Source organism: Larus michahellis, chromosome 1, assembly GCF_964199755.1.
Source record: "Larus michahellis chromosome 1, bLarMic1.1, whole genome shotgun sequence".
Lineage (NCBI taxonomy): Eukaryota > Metazoa > Chordata > Aves > Charadriiformes > Laridae > Larus > Larus michahellis.
This window is the reverse complement of record NC_133896.1, coordinates 32,775,125-32,786,798: the sequence shown is the minus strand read 5'-3', so window position 1 is coordinate 32,786,798 and position 11,674 is coordinate 32,775,125. Positions and strand designations below refer to the sequence as shown.

The window sequence follows — 11,674 nt, the reverse complement described above, 5'->3', positions numbered from 1 at the left end:
AACTTGGAGGTTTTGTATAGCAACACCATTCATCGGCACATCTAAGACACTATGATTGGACCGGCCAGAAATAATTCTTCCAAGCTTTTTACTGAGGACTTCAAACTGAAGTGGCAGCATGCTGTGAGAGATCATCCTGACCATGCCTACTACGCCAACCCTTTCTACACCCTCTGAACATCAGAGAAAGCTTATATAATCTGTAATATCATCACTGTAGGTGATTTTTTGTTGTTGTTGTTGCATTTCCAGAGCTTGAATATACTGTAAGGAACACAGAGTACTGACGTGTTTGCGGTATGTGTCTTCTTCTAGAGATCTGAGTCAGTGGTTCAATACTCAAAACTTCTTTGCTTTGTACACATCAAAGTTCAAGATCCTTTCAAGTGGATTGTAGAATGCATCACCGAGGACATGGATTTCATAGGATGCATCACCTATGCATTGGATATAGCACCTTTTGTGACAATTTACAGATAAAATGTTTCAATTCATTTTTAGCTTAAAAATTAAAACAAAAACCCAAAACCCCAGCCACTTTGGAAATTTGCCACTTGCCAGTCTTTTATCCCACATCTCTGTGCAATAATGCGAAAACATCGCAGCATTCAAACTTTCTGTAGAGTCAAAGCTCCTGAAATCTCCCGTGCAGGCTTCAGCTGGAGGACATACATGGACAGTGTGTTATTAACGACTGGTATAGAAACTGCTGTAGGCGATAAGCAGGTGCAGATCTATACCTCGACGTATAACACTGGAGATAACAAAGCCAAGCATCATCCTTCCTCACTCCCTGATTTGCATGATTCGGTTTAATTGGGCAAAATCAGTCGGGGACACCGGCCTCATCTGTTAGTAGCTCTCCCTGACAGCGCGCACAATTACCGCCCAGTCCCCAGTGTCACTCTTGTAAAGGATCTCTGTGCCTGACTGCTAGTCAATTAATGATCAGGCTTATGAGGTCTCTTTGGCTGGTGTTAGTTCCCCCAGTCACACAAAGCAGCTGTAGACCTGGCCTGGCTTATGGCTATATTTTGTTTGCTTTGCGTTGCCATGTAGCAGCACAAAGCAACTAGTGCCTACTGATGAATCTGTCTCTAAACTTCAGATAACGTTTTCAGCTGAGCCAAGATTCCTCTATGTATCTCTAATTTGTGGCAGGTATCACGCTACCATTCTTGTGTCTTCTTATTGGGTTTCTTCCTGAGTTTTCTTGTTAAATGTTTGTATGCAAAAACCTTTTAAAGGAATTCTCAGACAAAGATCAACATTAAATTGGAGTCGATGCTGAGAATGTGTATCAATTTATCTGAAAGTACTCCCAGAAAAGATATTAACTGCATCTAGTGATGGCTACTCACGTCAAAATCTAGATCCTTTTTTCACAGGTTTGGTCATATCTGCAACTGATGAACTGAAAATCAGGTCCTGAATGGACACTACCAAAGAGACTAAAAGTAAATACATATTCTTGCACAGACGTCTGCTAGCTATTTTACTGTTGTAAGTTGATATCTCAAATGTAAGAATGCTTTGAATTATAAATTAAATGGTCTGTTTTATTTCTATATATTTTATCCTTTGATCCATGGATTACAACACTTGTTAAGAGAGACAAATCTGCTGTACATCTAGGCACAGAGAGAAAAAACTCTTAGATTGCATTAGTCTTTTTTATTGGTGTTGATAAAGCAGGCAGTTTGCTGTCAGTTACAAAGCATTTAGTTTACCTAACCTATGTTCAGATGACCAATTAGTCATGCATATCAAGGTAATCTGATGATTGAAGAGTTCTGTATGTCCATCCCGTGTCCCAGACAAGCCAACTAAAAAATCCCAGTGGTTGGTCCATTACCAGCATGATAAATTGAACTTCAAACTACGTCGTATTACTCTTTGAAGCTGTATCATCGTTTGACTGCTACAGCGTCTAAAATGAAAATTGGAAGGATGATACTTACTATGGTACCTAACCAATTCTATAGCTTCAAAGATAATAGATTAAGTAGATTTGTTTTGGAAGATTAGCCTATCAAAAATGCTAGCATTAATGAAAATAATGCCCTTCTACCCTATCATAGGCTTTCTTCCAGGTCTAGTCTGCCTGCCTTCTTCCTCATATCTAAGAAAAAGGTTTCAAACATCAAGAATTCCATATTCCAAATGCCATTTAAATCATTCATTATCAATGCTATTTTGAAGGCTTGGTTTTGAAGCATTCCACATTTTCCCTGCCTTGTAAGAGAGTTACAATGTCCTTTATTCTTTTAGACTAATCCAAAGAGCTCGCTCGATATACTTGAGCGTTCTGCTCTGTCAGAATGATATCTTATCCTGGCAAATGTCCAGCTGGTATTTCATTTACATTTAAACAATAGAAACCATGATGATTTTGAACTCCCTTCACTCAGTTCTCATCACACAAACCCAAGTTTGTACCCCACCGCAAATACACAACCTTCCCACAACACTGTTTGAAATTAAGGGGTAGTTAGCTTTTGGACATGCCATCAAATTATAAACTGTAATCTATCTTAAAGCTACAAGTTGAATAAGGCTCAGTTTGGCAGACCAGAGAGATTATGATTCATGCTTTAATTTTATCTGTCAGGTGCTCTTGCAGTGCTATTCTGGCTAACATCCCAGGCAAACTCCTAAGCAGACAGAACGCAGCTCTTAGAATATGTGCACTTTTTAGACTTTGAAGCTCTACGACCTCTCTTGCATTTGACCTCCTGAGGTTACCAAAGGAACACAAAGTCAATCAATCATTTCCCACCGCTGTCGTCTTGAGGTGTTTTTTTTCCCTATGTCTGCTATACAGTTTGTTATCTTCTACTTTTGATTACACAGAGACAGATTCTTATCTGGAGTTAAGTGTACAGGTCAAACAGCTTGCATAAAGGCATGCTGGTTATCCCAAGCAGAGTATCTAGCTCATTTTACTGCACATTAATGGGAGATGTGGTTAAAGAGTTTCTGCTACGTCTCCCTTCTTAACTGCGAAACAGCTTTTTTTTCAACAAATAAATCCAATTATAGGATTTCTTTTTCTTTCCAAGAATTGAACTACAGATAGAACTACAGAACTTATTTGAAATCTTCTTACATGTGCAGCTAACAAATATTCTGTTGTTACTATGTAAGCTAGGAACTCACATTATTAATTACTTTATCTGCTTAAGTACTTCCCCAAGGATAAGGGAAATGGTAAAGCCTTTACTGTATGTTCTACTAGTGTCATAAAAAAGACATTCAACACTTCATTCTTAGCATTATTTATCAATGTTTATATGAAAAGGGTAGCAGTTAAATAGACTTAGTGAGGACAAATTTGGATATTAAAGTTGTCTAGAATGCTACAGAATTTGCAATTAATTAAAAATAGAAGCTTCTAGATAGTCTTTTCATAAATCCAGTCTTCAGGAAAATGTAATTCTTCTCCGAACCATCTAATTTAATAGAGCATGTATAAAGATCTTTATTCTTCTGGGAGAGGTATATTAAGGGACTGCATGCCCTTATGTATTTTGCGAGTGGTAACTAACAAACTGAGGCAGAGATCTGTGGGTACGTTTGAAAGCATAAATCAGAAGCTGTCACGCAAAGCTGACTTAAAGCTTGTGCTTACACTGCCTTGATCCCAGGGTGTCTTTGAAGATTTCTTTGTGCGGCTGCACGAGAGCATCCTGAGGGTTAGTCAAACGTACCTGATGGCTACAGATGATGATAACTGCAATTCAGAATTAAGTAGCAAAATTTGTCATTTTTTCAAACTCCCTCGTGTGTAACTGCGTTTCCTTTTCCTTTTTAGCAGGCAGAGAGCGGCAGTTTAGCTCGAGAGCAGCGCTTTTGCATCCGCGGTGTGCTTTGGCAGCGTTAGCCCTGCAGCCTCCCCGGTTGTTTGCAGGCGAGACCCCGGTGAGACCCTGCGGTGCAGCTGCTTCGTAAAGAAGTCGCCTGACCTCAATGTTTAGCTTCCAGTGATGGTGTTTCTCATGACCATCTTGATAACGGCAATATTTTTTCCCAGGGCGCTATTTTTTTTTAAGGTTTAAATCATTGTAAAAATAGCAGCCCTGCAAGATTAGACAGCCTTTTATTTGATCAGTTCTTCTTGAAGCCTGAACAATTTGGAGAGCCTTCTACTTGAGCAATTACCTAGCAGGAGGAATCAACACCGATCCATGTTGACTGACAGGTTCCTCTGGGAGATTCCGGCTTCTCCCAGCCCCAGACCACCTGTCAGTGCGACGGGCTCGCAACAGACAGTGCTCTGAACCTACAGGCAAAGCCTGAGGGTACACTCCATGTTAATTAGAGGACTTCGTTACTCTTTCTCTCTCTCATTTATATATTTAGCTGTTCTGAAAAAAAAAAAAAGCAGCACTGTAAAGAGCTCCTACCAAACATTTTGTCTCTGCAGCTACACAAGTCCAGCCAAAAGGACGGGGAGAGAGACGGAGGGCTGGTAAGAGGCAGTGCCTGGTTATTCAGGGATGCTGGCACTGCAATAACCTGAGCACAGCAGCAGGGAAATGGTCCTCTCCTCAGGGGAGAGGCTTCCTCGCCTGGCCTTGATTCTGAACCCACAGGGTGATGTGTTCTATTAGCTGGATCAGATCCCTGTGCTTTTTTTGTTCCTTTTTGTTGTTTAGGTGCTATATTTTATATTCATTTCATTAAAAGGAGAAAAAAAAAGGGGGGGAAATGGAAAGCATAACACTGGGGCTGGAGGCGGAGGATACTGACATGGATTATGTCACGAAGGATACAATCTGTTGCCAAACTGAGACAAAGCCAGTGATTCCAAGCCAAAAAAAAATTGTGAGATCTCTTACCAGCACTCCTGCATGCTGCACCTTTATTAAATCCATCTTTCTCTCCCTTACCTAGAATAGCGTGGAAATTGGGAAAAGGGGACACGAGAGGTTTCTCATGGAGATTTCTTACCTCAGAGTATTGAAAATGTAGTGAGCTGATGGTAGAATACCCTTTAAGACAAATTTGCAAATGTTTTGAATATTTATGTACCCATGTCTCTGTGTGTGTGTGTATGTGTGTATATATAGCTATGAGCAGTGAAATATACTTTTTATCATACACAGAGAAGGCATTCTTCTTAAGGACTCATCATCTTTGTGTGGTTTTTTTCTGACAGAAGGTTGGTTTGTTCATTCCCTACTCCTACTACATCTGAAAAAAAAGCAGTACATCTGCAATATCCTTTTTTTTTCCTCCTGATGCCACGGTGCTACACATTCACCCTTTCCCCTTCGTTCGTCAGAGATAATGCCTGTAAGTCAAATTCTGATCTCAAAGCAAATCTGGAGGAATTTATAAAAGAGATTTGCAGTGAGGGGAAAAAAAAAAAAGAATGGCACTTTTGATCCAAAGGTGGCTTATGGCACTTGTGAATCCAGCTGCTGCAGTAGGTGTTTGCGTGCTGACTGACACGGCGTTGGAGCACTGAACTGAAGCTGGAACTTGCTTAGGGGCTTTAGTTCCAGTATTTCATTTTTTGCTCTGACAGCTTTTAAAAAATGCCATGTAGGACCAGGAAGCTATGTGACTTTCAGCCATATCCCCTAATCAGATTCAGAATGCTTTAAATATTGCTGTAAAGTGTGAAATCTCCTCTGGGCTGCTGTTCCTCCTTTGGCACTGTTTCCACTGGAAGCCTGCCACCTGCACGACACAAAAATAGGAAACTCAACCTCTGGCCAGATTTTAATGCTTTAAAACAACTCCTAAAAGAGAGAGCATCAGTGAAGGTGAAAAGCAAGCAAGAGAAGAGGGAAACATGACAGAAACTGGAGGATGAAGCGGGCAGAATGAGCAGTACAAAAGACCAACTAGAAAGATACATCTCAGATGTAAAGAGAAGGAGGAAAAGAAAAGAGGAAGCAGGGTGAAGGAACACATCCAGAGAAACAAGAAAAGGGAAAGAAAAGCAACAAGGAAGACGTCAATAGCAGAGAGGGAAAGAGGGAGCAAAGTAGGAGGGATAAAGGCAGATGATGAAATTGAGGAGCAGACCTGAGCAGATAGCATTGAGAGTGGGATTTTTTTTTCTCTCCTGTAGCCCCGAGGGAGCTTGGCTTGCTAATCAAGGTACGTATGTGCTCACCCCTGTAACCAGCTAGATTTTATGCTGATGTCAGCAAGAGCTGGCAGCTGAAGACAGAGATTGTTTCTGTTTAAAGGAGCCTCTGCAATGCATACCCATTCGTCCTCGGGGGACTCTGGCTTTGCCTGAATGAATCCCCCTTGGCAGAGGATGTACTGGATGCTACCTCCATTCACCTTGACGGGAGCAGCCAGGGAAAGATTTAGCCCCAAATTTAAATAGTTGCTAATGGCAGCTTCCCTCCTGTTCCTTTAACCCCAGAGATCCAAATTCCCGGAAACCAGTGAGCCCTGCCTCCCTCTGCTCCCTTTATAGATGCTTCAAAGCAAGACCCCAGCTTTGCCACTTTGAACCATTTGCCCTGGAGAAGCCAATCTTTCACCATTTGGTAGGAGGGAAACTTCCAGTGGCTCCTCAAGTCCAGACACAGGGTGTGTGAACACCTTTCCAGCGTCTGAAGCCATTGCCTGGCATACCTTCAATCAAGCATTCACAGGCAGTTTTTAGCAGACCTCTCCTGGGGGAGGTGTGATAGAAGAATTAAGTACCAGTATTATTTATTAACATTCTTTAGTGACCTACCCAAAATGAATTATCATCTTCAGTCTAAAAGACTGTCATCTGTGCCACTGTGCCTGGGAATCTCAGCAAAAGGACCAGAAATATTTAATGAGTGTTGAGAATGTTCTTTTATTCCTGGCAGTGATCCTTCACACCTCAGATTACCTCCGAGAAAGGCTGAATGGGAAAAGTAGGGAAGCTTCTACTTTAAGAGTTTTCTGTGATGAAGCAGAGGATGTACAGAGACTTTAGAGTTGAACATTTGTCATCTTTTAAATTCACTGCAAAATCTGCAAGGATAAAGGCTGGGCCGAAACCAGGAGAGCGAATGAGAAGTAGGCAGTAACTGAAATGATTATTCGATAATTACCAAGCGTCTGAAATTTAGTGGTTTGGTAATTTCATTCCAGTCCATAGAGGCCAAATATAAAAAATGACCACTGTGCTCAAATTTTTTTTTGATCCTACACACAAAACTACTGCTGCTGCACTATAACCTGTGAGTGTTCTGTGTACAATCCTCTGTCTTACGTGTTTGGAGCCAAATTCGCACAAACATACAGTCAAATTACGGCCCAAGAAAGACTCCTGGATTTATTCACCGTTGTGTTACTCCAGGTTCACGGCAGCATATCTCTGCTGATGTCAGGGACATTCTACCTGTGTGAAACCTGAAGGATACGATGGTGAACCAATCTCATGAATGCAGTAGTTCCCTAAAAAGTATATAACATGTTTAGGTGAGGCTTGTACACTCAAGTTAAGTGCAAACTCTCTGATGTTATGATGTACCAGCTTTTTCAGTGGTGCCCAGTGACAGGACAAGAGGTAACGGGTACAGACTTGAGCATAGGAAGTTCCACCTAAACATAAGGAGGAACTTCTTTACTTTGAGGGTTGCAGAGCACTGGCACAGGCTGCCCAGAGAGGTGGTGGAGTTTCCGTCTCTGGAGACATTCAAAACCCGCCTGGACACGTTCCCGTACAACCTGCTCTAGGTGACCCTGCGCTGGCAGGGGGTTGGACTAGATGATCTCCAGAGGTCCCTTCCAACCCCTACCATTCTCTGATTCTGTGTGATTCTGTAGTCTAGGTGTGATCCCTCTCTGCCCCAGCCCTTTCTAAAGCAGAGTTTCACTCTCCAGCCTCCACACACCAAAAAGAGCAGCGTGGATGGCGAGGAGCCGCCGATACTTTTTTGATAGCTTGGGCTGACCCCGAGGCCGAGCAAACACATGCTGGAGGGGCAGTTCTCACTGTCACCGCTCATACTGCCTTTATTATAGGGTCTGCAAGTGTCTTTCACTCTTCAAAAGCTCTGTGCAGTAGCATATAGAAGCCCAGACAGGATTCGGGCCTCATTACACCACACATGTTAAAAAACCTCACCAGACAAATTCCCATGAATTGACTTAATTGTGTTGATTTTATTAAATCAGTGCAACCCAAGCAAAACAGATACACTGTGCTAGAATAACCTGCATTTGTTCCAGTGCAATTTTATACTTAAGTAGTTTTCCTTTTTATAAATAGGTATTAAAAGGTGGTTTATCTACAATGTAATGATAATAGTCTTTATGGAGAGTTTTTTACACTCAAGCAGTGACAAAGTGCTTACTTAATTGCTCAAGATGCTGGTAATGCAGCAACTGGCATAGGTTTGATGTGTGCAACAATGGTTCAAGTATTGACTAAATGGCAAGTCTTCACATGGATTTACAAAGCAACAGCCTATTGTTAAATAACCTCATATGTGAACACTTTTTTTCAGGAACAACTGTAATTTTCTCTGCAGCAAGAATTTTCACACAAAAAGATCCTTAGAAATTGCTACCATCCCCTTTCTCATCCTCTTTAATATGAATAAACTTTTAACTGGGAAGTCATGCATGCCAGAACATTTATACTGTAAGATATTGAAAATATTATTAGATCTTTAACTTCCACAAAGCTATCAGCATATCATCTTCAATACCATAATCATTCTGTGAGCATTTCCCTAGTACAATGCCATAAAAAAGTCAATTTTAAGATAAGAGACCAAACACTAGCTAGAGAGTGACTGCTTGATGTACAAAGAGACAATTGTATTGCCTAGCCCTTGTGTCTTAAAGATGTGTTTACTTTAGCTCAATTAAAATAGGGTGCAAATAACTATTCCAGAATAATTGTACTTCTAGAGGAAATCAAACTTAAGACTAGGGGAATTCAAAATGAAGGTTCATTCATCCCCTTTCTTTCTCTGAAACATTTTTTTAAATTTTGCTGTTTTTTAAATGTAGCAAATACTGCTAATACTGATGCCATCAATTTTGTTATTCAAACTATCTAGATCATGTGCCATACAAATATTTAACAGACAGATGAGTTTTCTGGGTTCACATGGGTATCACTGGATAACAAAATGTCTGGCTATGGAATTCTTAATTTTGTCAGTTTGTAGCAAAGTCCTCCTAAATCTCTCCATTAAGCATTTGGCTATTATGCATAGGCTTTCCTGCATTGCTGCTAGAAGATGCTTTCCACCACCGTTTCAGTTGCAGAGGTGACATGGGATAGCTCAGTGCTTTCACTGGTGCTCTCTTGTGCTCCTATCTGAGGGCACAATAAGGTGTGAGGAAAACGGCCTTTTTTTCCTCTCCAGTGTTACTTAAGACTGAAACGCATCCTTGCACAGACCCCTAGGTAGCACCATGTGACGGGCACCACGACCCATACACCTGAACTTTTAAATGCACCATCCCAATCACCTTTCAGCTCCCAAAATAGGGATTAGTTGGGAGTTCAGTGGGAAAAAGTCCCAATGCTGCTGGGAAAACATCACGATCTTTAAGCGCAGTGGTTTGGGTGATGGCCATACAGCAGAAGGTCTGGAACACAACAACCAGAAAGATTACTCGGCTGTTAGGGATAACATTTGTGGCTGGCAGTTGCAATTCCCCCTGCTGATTAGAAACAGTTCTCTCCAAAAGCGGTTCCTGGGGGATTACAACATATCCCAGCGTTTTGTAACCATCAGTGGAAGTTCTGTTTTGTTTCTCACAATTGGTATGGAAAAAGAAGTAAGCTGCGACAGAGGAAAGGTCAAGAGAAAGAGGTTGTTTCAAAATAATTGCTTTCTGAAAGTGGAGAAAGAATATATTTATTTATACAGCAGAGAGAGCGCACTGTGGAAAAGGGCACATGAGGGACAGGTTTCTCCACTGCTTCCTGTCCAGAGATTTCTACGTAGCGTGAGGTTCAAGCACAAGTGAGTCACCTCATGTAATTCTGTAAGTTTAAAGAGTAGAAGTCCAGTTCTGGACTACTGGTGCAAAGCTCTCTTTATAGTCAATGGAGAGAAACGGCCCCTGCAGGACAGAAAATCATATGCCTGTCTTAGCATTGGATCAACCACCTTCAGCAGGAGCTTGTTCCTCCCCACTGGGGGTTGGGTCTGGGCACCTCCTTCATGTAGATGTCTAACTAAATACCAGCAAACCCAGGTCAGCTGTCTCTGCCTGGCATGGCCTATACTCAGATGTGCAATCCATACATTTTATCCGTCATTTACAGAGGCTCTATGAGAAGCATAAGAGGAGAAGAAAAAGAAATTGCAATAGAGGAAGAAAGGAAAAGGCAAGGCAAATATGGAAAAAAAAACCAGGAGGCAGGGAAAATTACAATGCTAGAAGCAGGATGTGACTGCAGAAGGAAATTAGGATAAATGGCCAATCACAAGTAGGAAATACTACACAGGCTTCAAATTGCTGGTGTACAAGATTGCTAGAGAGACACAGAAAACTGTGAATCTTTTAAAAGTATTAGTGCTTTTACATAAATGTAACATCCCAGCTAATGAGTCTTTCATTGCTTCCCTAAGACAACACCAAGCACTTTACCTACATTTTCCTTTTCTTTCTCATACCCCAGAATTTCTATCTGAAATTCTTTTTGACAACCTTGCCTTCAGAGTCAGAAAGTTTCTCCTTTGTTCACTTGTTTAATTTTCAAAGAAGTCTACATCTTCAGTTATGCTTTTTCACACCCTTGTGTAAAGCTCCCCTTGTGCATATTTCTTTCTGGAAATCCCACCATTTCTTGACAAAGACAGCGCAGCAAAAATAGCTGTGACCACTACAATGCTGACCGGTATCATCTCACTGTCTGCTTGCACTCTGCCATCTACCTGCCTCTAACCGCCGCCTTTTGTTACGGACCTGGGACATGTGCTCTTTGTTCTGTTTGCACAGCATCTTGCAAAATGGCATCCTGGCCTGTGACCGGGGCTCCGGTGCACTGAGATGATACAGGTAATAAAACACCGGCGTTTTGCTTCACGTTGCTATGCTGTATGTGAACCACGGTGTAGCTGTAAGCGTTTAAGCACAAAAGCACATGAGTACTGGGTAACACCGCTCCCCCCTGGTTCTCTAGGGGTACCCATCATCTTCTCCACCCGCCTCAGGACAACGGGCTGGTTTAGAACAAGGTTTTCCTCATGTTTAGTTACCCCCACCCGTTTCTTACTGTAAAGCAAGGCCTGGAGCACTTTCTTTGGGAGAGAGAACAAGGCAATCTAGACGCTATACAAGCCATACCCCGTTACACAGAAAAGCCAGGGGAGAGCCGTGCAGGCCGCTTTAAATCGCTGCATCTTCCGCTCAGCCCGTTTTGCCCAGCACCCCCTCACCCTTCCAGCCCCTCTGCCGCTTCCCCGGCTCCAACATCACCCCGCCGGCTCCCCGCGGCCTTCCCTCGGCCGCGGCCTCCGAGAGACGGGTCCCAGAGAGCCGCGAGGCAGCTCCTCCCCGCCAGGCCCGGCGCAACCCCCACCTCCCCCGGCCGCTCAGCCTACCCCGGCGGGGGGAAGGCCGCCGTGTCCCCCCCGCTCCGGGGCGGCTCGTCCCCGCTCCCCGGTGGGACAATGGCCGCGGGGCTCCCACAGGCCAAACCTCCGCCGGGGCCGCCCCTCGCCGCCGGCCCCCTCCCTCCCTTCCTTCC

General features: G+C 42.8%; 1 long non-coding RNA gene across 1 annotated transcript; it reads right to left on the bottom strand.

The window, feature by feature from the left end:
• Window positions 1-1,662: 1,662 nt before the first annotated feature.
• LOC141733683 (uncharacterized) lies at window positions 1,663-11,658 on the bottom strand. Its single transcript, XR_012584371.1, has 3 exons — window positions 11,529-11,658; window positions 10,891-11,042; window positions 1,663-5,688 (listed from the first exon to the last, which is right to left on the bottom strand). It is a non-coding gene; the product is annotated as an uncharacterized LOC141733683 (long non-coding RNA).
• Window positions 11,659-11,674: the final 16 nt, after the last annotated feature.